Source organism: Kogia breviceps, chromosome 3 (assembly GCF_026419965.1).
Source record: "Kogia breviceps isolate mKogBre1 chromosome 3, mKogBre1 haplotype 1, whole genome shotgun sequence".
Classification (NCBI taxonomy): Eukaryota; Metazoa; Chordata; class Mammalia; order Artiodactyla; family Physeteridae; genus Kogia; species Kogia breviceps.
The window spans coordinates 142728268-142736039 of record NC_081312.1 but is presented as its reverse complement, the minus strand read 5'-3'; the positions used below and the strand labels follow the sequence as shown (position 1 = coordinate 142736039).

Below are 7772 nucleotides of genomic sequence, written 5' to 3'. Positions count from 1 at the left end.
TACTCTGCTTAAGAGTATATTTAAACACTATATTTTTAGGAAGTACATTTGGAATAATTCTAAGTTCTTACAATTCCTGGGGGACTGGGGCATTCATTCATAGCATGGCTGATGCTCTTTGAGCAGGCCCATGTGTTCGTTTTCTACCTTATACTCTCAAATTCTAAATGGAATAAGAGGTACAATGAGTCATTACTATTTTGTATTTACTAACAATGACATACAATGAGATATGTGTAGGCCCATAAAATAGGCCCATTGATTTAGGAATACAAAGTAAGGTAAGGAATCTAATGCACTTAAATAAAAAATAAAAAGAGTTTCTAAAAGGAAACATTTAATGGAATACAATAAGTTATTTCTGTGAGATCTTTTCTGACTCTACTGTCTTCTAGGCTGGAATAAAATTAGTAAAATTAAAAGATCACGATAACAAGCATAAACTACACCTGGGTTATTATGAGTTTAGAGAAAGAGAGAAAAAAAGAAAGAGAGGAAAAAAGGAGAAAAGGAAGGAAGGAAGGGAGGGAAGGAGGGAGGAAGACAGGACAATACTTTTTTTCTCCCTAAGAAGGAAGCTTTTACTTTTATTGTCAAGACCAGGTCTAGAGTGAGGCAAGCAAGGCACCTCCATAGCAAAACCCGAGGAGGCAAGAGATGCAAGTGCCAGCCCTCACTTGGGCGACCCTGAGAGTGAGCTCTCCTTTACGAGTGAGGTGCCCAGGAGGCCAGGGCTGGCACTTGCATGACCTTGTCTTCTTGAATTTTGTGCCCTGGGCAGCTCACTTGCCTCTCTATAGTCCCAGTTCTGTTTATGTTAAATCTTTCTTCATATTTTCTTCCGCTTAATTTTGTTCATTTCAAAGAACTTGCTGCATAGAAAAACCAGTACTTTTATTTTTAGATATTCTTCTTTAATGATAATGCTGTGTATGTTTATAAATTTTCCTCTGAGTACAGATTTTGATAGAAAGCATGCCCTTTTTTACTGCTTTCTAGATAGTTTACAGTTTTAGATCTATTTTCCTCTTTGCTCTAAAAGTTATCCAAGAATTATTCCTTAATTTATAAGTAGGCTACTCCAGACACTTTTAAATTTTAAATTCCTCCTTGTCTACTATTAAGTTTGCTATTTCTGTTTTCTTTTTTATTATATTTGCTTGGTATCTTTGTCCATCCCTTTATTTTCTTTATACTTTTTTATTTTAAATTTTGTTTTAGATATTTTTCTTCTAGATGTTGTATAGCTGGTTTATTTATATTTCCATCTCAATCTAAGTGTCTCTGACTTTCAGTGGGAAAATCCAGTCCCTCCACATTAAGCGTTATAACTGGACTCCTCCCACTAACTTATTTTATTTAGTTATTGGCTTATACTACTTATTATTTACTTTTAATTGTATTTATTTTTGCAGATTGATTAAATTGTTATTATTTCCCCTTTCCATCTTGTTAACACGACTTCTCTTGTGGATTTTCATTATATTTCCTGTTAGTTTCCCTTTCCTGTTGCTCATGATCAGATAACTATTTGTTTACCATTTTTTGAAAACCTCCCACCAAAATACTCTATTATTCCACCATTTCCACTCCAAACTTTAGCGTACATTCACTCCCCCCACCAGTTCCACAGCCACTCCCCAGATGAGACCTTTGGAACATTTCCCTCCTTTCCACCCACCCCTGATGCCCAGATTTGCTGAGATTCACTTATTATTTTTAGCTCCAGACTGTTTTTAGAGGAGTTGTGAAGGCAGATGGTGATGTGATCAATTCAGGAAAAGAATAGACTTACAGAGTGGAGAGCCCAGATGCACTCAACAGTCAGAGGGATGAGCTTCTCTGGGCTTTGTGTCTTCAGGTGCTGGTGATATACTCTGATTTGGGTGATGGTCCCTTTTACCATTCTCCTAAGATTTGGTATTCTCCTGGCCCTCCCCCATGCTTATGGAGACTTTGACTCTGAGTTTTTTTGGTCACTAAATAAAAGAAACTGGTAACATATTCTTGGGTTATTTTGCAAGTCTGAGTGAACTGAAAGTACAGGAGGTGTGCCTAGGTCAACTTCCATACAGGTCTTTTCTCTCGTTGGTCGGCAGTTTTCTATATTGTAGCGTACAGTGTTGTAAATAAGCAGTCCAATGCTAGGATGATTCTTTCTTCTTTAGAAGTAACTGTTCTTTTCTGGGGAAACTTGAAAGATTTTTTTCTCTTTTCTTGTAGCTCAGAGATATAATATGCCTAGAAGTCTTTTTTATCATCAGCCTTTCCTGGAACTCTGTGAGATGCAAATCTCTCTTCAGCTAAGAAACTTTTCTTATCTTACTGATTGCCTCTTCTATTGTATTCTCTATCCCCTTCTAGATTTCTATCCCTCTCCTGATTTATATCTTTCTGTGTTTTTGCACTGTGCTTTGAGGTGTCTCTTTCTCTTATCTTCCAGGATACTAATTCAGACGTCAACCATGACCACTTTCTCCTTCAGTTCAACTCTTGAAATTTTTACCTCAAAATCTTTCTTGGTCTCAGAAAATCAGTGTGTGTGCTGCACTTAAATCTCCTTAAGTTTCCTTATTCTTTTTGGTTCAAGTTATCTATGCCAACAGCTATTTCTGTACTGAGGGTTCTACTTGTAATTCTTCTCCCTGGCTGCTGGGCCCCATTAGGAAGCTTCTTTTCCTTTGTTTGCTCACTGGGGCGCTGTCCCATGTATTGGGGTATCTTAAGTGGCAGCATTCCCAAAGCAGTGGAAGGAACAGTGGTCTCAACCTCCCCTGGCCAGAGCTTAGCGGTAGATGGGTTGCCAGTCCTCTGGTGAGGCACTAGGAGGAAGCCCTTCCTAGTCTTTTCACCTCTTCAACCCAGGATTGGAGGCAACTCAGCCCATGTGCTCAGCTCCTCAGGAACCAGGGGGACCAGGTACACTCATAGGGACCTTCCCCCTGGTCCTCTGTCAGGATGCTGAAGCCTCAGCAACATTCCAGGCATCGTCTGCCTCCCAACAGCTGCTTTTCTCGGGAGAGGCAGGTGGGTTAAATTGCAAGTAGAAAAAATGCACGATGTGTCCAAGCTGCTAATCTTTCCAGAACCTCCTATTCCTCGTTTGTCATGTCTCAGAACTTCCTCACTTCTTATTTTTGCACTCCAAAGTGCTCAATAAATACGACTGAATAAATGCCACCACTCCTACCACAAATATTCTGTGGTGCAGCTTCTAGTCATTATGATGTTTTTAGAAGCTAACTCATAAAAAACTTTTTTTTTTAATCTCACAAAAAAGGAAGTCCCAAGGTAGGGTGGGCTTCAGGGAAGCTTGTTTCAGCAGCTCTTCAATGTCATTAAGATGAAGGTTTGGGGCTTCCCTGGTGGCGCAGTGGTTGAGAGTCCGCCTGCCGATGCAGGGGACACGCGTTCGTGCCCCGGTCCGGGAAGATCCCACATGCCGCGGAGCGGCTGGGCCCGTGAGCCATGGCCGCTGAGCCTGCGCATTCGGAGCCTCTGCAAAAAAAAAAGAGGAAGGTTTTTTTGTTTGTTTTTTCTCTCTCTGCTCTGCCATCCTTGATGTTGGCTTCATCATCAGGCTGACAGCAAGTTGGATGCTGCAGTCTCAGGCAGCACACTAAGACTTGACAACACCCAGAGAAAGAAAAGTCAAAATCCCCTCATACTTTACCGGCCAGATTGGGTCACATGCCCATTCCTAAACTTGCAAGGGTGATGGGGTTGACCAAAGACCAATCATCCCTAACCACATGGCTGTTTGAGGAGAAGCTACTTAAAATTGGGGAATACCTGCTCACAAGCTAAATGTTCTCAGCTCAATAAGCAGTTTTTCACATGAAAACAAGAATAGTTGGCATTTGAGTGCTCACCATATGCAAGGTGGTTTACATTCTCATTTAATCCTCATCACAGTCCCCTGAGGTGGCTATTACTATCTTTGTTTCACAGATGAGATACCTAGAGCTTAACTAACTTTAACAAGGTCACACAGTTAATGAACCATCATTTCCCTCCTTATAGATTCTATATGTCTATGAATGCAGCTTAGCATTGCAGTTGGCAACAGAACACGGCCTTTACATGTTAATTCCCTTGGACCCCATGTGAGAGCTATAATTAGGTACTCCACTTTAAGACACTGTCTTTCATATTACGGAGCCTGGTAACTAGCTCACAGTGCAAATCATTAACGGCAGACCACTAGCTGTGCTCTCCCTGATGCAGCTGGGACAGTGCAGACCTGTTTAGCCATGCCTTGCAGCTTCACCTTTGTTTATTATATATCAAGCTCAAGAATCCTATTATAAAACAAGCCTCATGATCTTATTATGATACAGCTGAGCCGTATGTGGCTTATGCATTCATTTTATATATTCCCTTAGAAACTAACAAGTATCTGGCAAGTCAAACAAGTATTTTATACTCCTGTCTACACATGAAACTCTTTGCACTTGGGGCTTTGCAGTTTGCATTTGTGTGTGTGTTCAATTAAGTGTTTGCCCATTAAAAGCAATAAACACTCATGGAACACAGAACATATGGGGGGAAGGTACCTGAAGTTCTACTCCTCAACTCTCCCACTCTCAGGATAATCAGTTACTATGTGGTGTATTTCTATAGACTCCTTTTGCAATGCATTTATTTTTCTTTAATTTAAAATTATTATTTATAGTAATATTCAAATATATATAAATGTAGAAATGTAGTAAGGAAGCCCAATGTTCCCATCACTCAACTTCAACAATCAACAATGACAATGCGCTGTGCCATATTTGACATCACACTATATGTAGTAATTTTTAAATTTATTATAAAGAGAATCTTTCATAAAAAATTCATATACAGAAGGATAAAAAGTAAAAAAATCCTCTTCCTCTCCCAAGACCCTTAATTCCAGTGCTCAGGAATAATTTAACAGTTTTTAATGTATCAATCTAGAGCTTTTCTATACATAAATTATATATTTTTACAAACTTCAAAAATTTCACACACAACAAATAAGGCCACACATATTTATTAATACTTGCTTTTTCCACTTACTGTATCTTGGAGGTCTTTAGAAGTAAATACCTAGGAGTGGCCTGCATTCTTCAGCAGCTACAGTGATCCACTGGAAAAGATACTTAACACAGGAATGTGAAGAGGGTGAAAACTACTTGATTTGGAAGATATGTAGATTCTATCTCTAAAGCCAGAGGTTTACAAAGTGGGTTGTGTACACACCAAGGTGTGTGCAAAAAGACCCAATGGACTGTGGGAGGAAATACTGTAGCTTCCATTAATTTTTAACTCATCCCTTTAAATTTTTGCATATTTTAAAAACATAGTAACAGTATAACACATTTGCATTATTTATAAATAAATATTTCCATATTACGAATATGTACTCAAGATTTTTAAGTATGGAGTACAAGATGAACAAAGTTGGTAACCACACTCCCAGGCCACTGTTTTAGTGAGTGCCACAGAAAGCAGGGATGCCTGTAAGACTGAAAGAGTAGGCTGACAGCCTGACCTCTGACTAGTGTTTTAACAGACGTCAAACTCCAAGCCTCGTAAGAATTCCTGAGGTAAGGAGAACCTGTCCCTGGCTGAGGATCCTACAAAGATACCCACCATCTAAGCAGCAATACACAATGTTTCTACAGAACCCAGACTCTTGCCAGGGTGTGGGGGGGTGTTAGGGAGGAAGAGCAGGAGAGTTTCCTAGTTTGGGAGCACTCTATATTATGATAAGACCCTTTTAGAGACCAAAATCAGTGTTAGTATATTAGATGCCATTAGAAGAACCTCGTTTTTTTAAAAAAAAAAAAAATCAATAAAAATAAACAAAAACCCATTTGACTTTTACTCAGCATTTTCATTTGACCCTGGAATCCATATCCCCTCCCAACATTTTTTTTTTCTGAAGTTATTTTAAAACCTATGGAACTAGAATTTTGTGGGAAAACTTTACAGAAAACGTTGATCTGGACTTTTGCTGCAGGAAAACACCATCTACAAAATGTTCAACTTCTACCTTTTATTCTGAAATAGTCAAATAAGAAATACCATAGATGATTTAGCTAAAGAAAACAAACACTTGCCCCCCCCCACACACACAAAGAATCTGGAGCCTCCCCATTTAATTTCTAATTTGAGCTTTCTTAATCCATTTCTTCTGCCAGGAGTTATATATAATTTGTTGCTTATACACTCCAAAGCTAAGCTGTGCTTTTCCCATTTGTGCAAAACGTGGTGGGTATATTTTATATTCTATAAATACAAATGCATATTAGATTTTTTTTCATTTTATTGTGCTTTGCTTTATCGCTCTTCACCGATACTGTGGGTTTTTTGTTTTTTAAAACATCTTTATTGGAGTATAATTGCTTTTTAGATTTTGAAAGGAAATTTCTCTCTTGGGGTGAGAGGAGGAGGTTGTGCTGCCAGGGGATTTAGAATCAGATATGTTAAAAGTTACAAGTATGAGTGTTGGTAAGGTTGTGATGAGACTAACTTTTGTGCATTATTTTGTGAAATTAGCTTCATTGCCTATTTTGCAAAGCACACACCCTTTACCAAAATACAAATGTTTATTGAATACTTACTATAGCCAAGTTCAAGGAAATGGAGATCAATAAAATTCAGCCCTGTGGAAGAACCAAGAGGGAAGAGACAATCCAAGCAGAGGGAAAAGCCTACCCACTGGCATGGAAGTACAACAGAGCATAAAATAGTCAAGGAACTGCCCTGCAGTTAAATCATTTCTAAAAGTGACAGTAAGTTTGGCACTAGTTAGAACAAACTTTTACCAAAACTTTAATACTCAGCTCAAGCATATATCCTTTGGAAAGTCATCTTGGCTTACATATGCATCGCCTCTGAGTTTCTAACTACACTGTATTTATATAGTTTACAGCACAAATCCCTCTGCATTATGATTGCTGGGTGTTTTCTTTCCACTAGATTACGAGCTCCCTGACAAGCTCCCTGAGAGCTTGGATTACAGTCCCTGGGGGACTGAGGACAAAATGCAGCAGGTTGATAAGCAAATGGGAAATGAAGTAGCCACTGAGAATAGATGATCCTTTCAAGAGCTCGGCTTGGATGAGGCAGGATTACACTGCAATGTGGTATGTGCTATGACAGAGAATGTACAAAATGCCAGAGAGCAGCAAATCAGAGGGACACCTCACTTAGCATGTTACGAGGTTAGATGTCCTGATTCTGAGTTTATCATAGTCATGACACAGACGTCAAGCTCTGAAAAGCCAAGGGCCTTTCACAACTCTCAAACGATATCCTTAAGAACAATAACCAAGTAAGACATCTGCCAAAGTACAAGCCAGCTGTTCAGTAAATGAATACGTTATGCAAAAATGAAAAATCATTTAAAAAATACACAAAGGAATATGAATGGCTGGGTTCACATATAATGAAATCCAGAGCAAAAAATATTTCCTTTCCCCAAAGAAAAACTAGCTATCAGTGCCCAATATATAACCATTCACTGTTAATAAAACCCCTATTGGACCTATTTAACCTCTCTTCATCCTTCAGATTTGGGCTCAAGCATCACTTTCTTGGGAACACATTCCCTATCCTTCCTGACTAGGTCCCACCTCCTTCCTCAATCCCATCCCTGCATGATCAGCTCTTGGACCACCAAGGCCTCCCCCTCCCAGCACTTATCATCGTTGTTATTGACATGTCTTCACATGATTATTGGATTAGTATCTATCTCACCTCCCAGCCATAAGCTTCACAAGGGCAGGGACGCTGTAAGT

At 39.1% G+C, this 7772-nt stretch overlaps 1 long non-coding RNA gene across 1 annotated transcript; it reads right to left on the bottom strand.

The window, feature by feature from the left end:
• Positions 1-5055: 5055 nt before the first annotated feature.
• LOC136793940 (uncharacterized) lies at positions 5056-7772 on the bottom strand. The gene is made up of 3 exons (XR_010840038.1): positions 7732-7772; positions 6594-6635; positions 5056-5125 (listed from the first exon to the last, which is right to left on the bottom strand). It is a non-coding gene; the product is annotated as an uncharacterized lncRNA (long non-coding RNA).